The sequence below is a fragment of the Echinops telfairi genome, unplaced genomic scaffold, assembly GCF_000313985.2.
Source record: "Echinops telfairi isolate 266 unplaced genomic scaffold, ASM31398v2 ScPeMD7_7420;HRSCAF=8458, whole genome shotgun sequence".
Taxonomy (NCBI): Eukaryota; Metazoa; Chordata; class Mammalia; order Afrosoricida; family Tenrecidae; genus Echinops; species Echinops telfairi.
In genome coordinates, this window is record NW_022111320.1 from 52,670,005 (window position 1) to 52,671,598 (window position 1,594).

Genomic DNA, 1,594 nt, shown 5'->3' on the forward strand with positions numbered 1-1,594 from the left:
TGACTCGGCTTTCCTCCTGCAGTCGGCATCATTGCATGTATTTTGTGAGATGGAGGAGGACTTTGTGGATTGGTGTTGGACATATGGACTAATGTTGGACTTGTGGGGTCGGGCAGCACTGGGTTGGGATGTTTTCTTGATGTGCACTGACCCTTTATATAAAACTCTCTCTCATACATGAGTTTCTGTGTATTTGTTTCTCTAAAGCACCCAGACTCACACAGAGCTCATCTTGAGGGATGATTGCCACATCGCTGAGAGTCCTGGCCCGGGCAAGTTGGCAGGAATGATCCCACACGGTGATGTGGTTCTGTTTGGTATCATCGAGTAGGTTCTGGCCCACGGCGACCCTGTGCACAGCAGCGCTAAGTACCGCCTAGTCCTGCCCCGTCCTCACCACTGTTTGCACGCTGAGCCCGCTGATGCAGCCGCTGCCCCAACCCATCTCAGAGGGTCTTACGGTCTTCGTTCCCCTGCCCCTCTCCTATAGCAAGCAGATGTCCTGCTCCAGGGGCTGGTCTCTCCCAACAATGCGTCCAAAGGACGTGAGGTGATGTCCTGCCATCCTAGCCTCGAGGAGCACGCTGGCGGCATTTCTCCCAGGACAAACGTGCTTGCTTGTCGGCAGTCCGGCACTGCCAACATCCCTCACCAGCACCACAGCCCAAAGGCACCGACTCCTTCAGTCTTCCAGATCCAACATCCAACTTCCACGCGCGTGGGAGGCATTTGAGAATGCCCTGACTTGGCTAAGGGGCATCTTAGTCCTCAAAGCCACCCCCCTGCTTCCCCACACTCTGAAGAGGTCCCGTGCAGCGGACTGGCCGGTGCAACAAGGTGCTGCAATGGTGCGACGCTAAACACACCAGATCTTCTCGTCCCGTTTCAATGACAACTTCGTGAAGTGAGTTTGTCAGAAGGCCTGTGATGGAAGGGTGCGTACCGGTAGCTACGATGCACCATATGAATGCAAGTGTGAGAAAGAAATAACATTCTCTGCACCCCCGAGTGTCACTAATAAACTGAGTTTCTATGGAGAGGAATGTGCAAAACCATCACATGAAGAAGGCCATCCACATCAGGCAGCTAAAATCGTAGAAAACTATTACCGAGGCGAGACAGGTAGTTAATGAATATGTATGTTGTGCTTGAGGGATCTGACTTCTGAACATTTGCGATTTGGGGGTGATCTCTTTTTCGTCGTCGTCTTGATGAATACTGGTTTGTGTACCTAATTTTATAAATACAGCTTTGTATCCTCTTTTCACGAAGTGGGCTGCCTTCCCAACCATATAAGCATCAGGTCCCTGAATCTGTCTGGCCACGCCGTAAGAAAGCAACCGTGGCCCCAGGGCTTGTGGGAGCTCACACTCCCAGCTGCATTTCCCGGAATCAGGGGAGGGGGAACTGCAGACCCAGGTGACTCCCAGACACTGGGATGCCGTTGGGATTGGGAAGGCCACCGTGGCTCTGGCTTTAGCACACGGTTTATTGCTCATTTTGCTGCACGCGGGGCCTGCCGGGTGGAAGCCCATTGCCTGTGACATTCCACGCACAGTGTGTGGCTTCCGTTCCGTGCTCCTGCTGCTGTGCA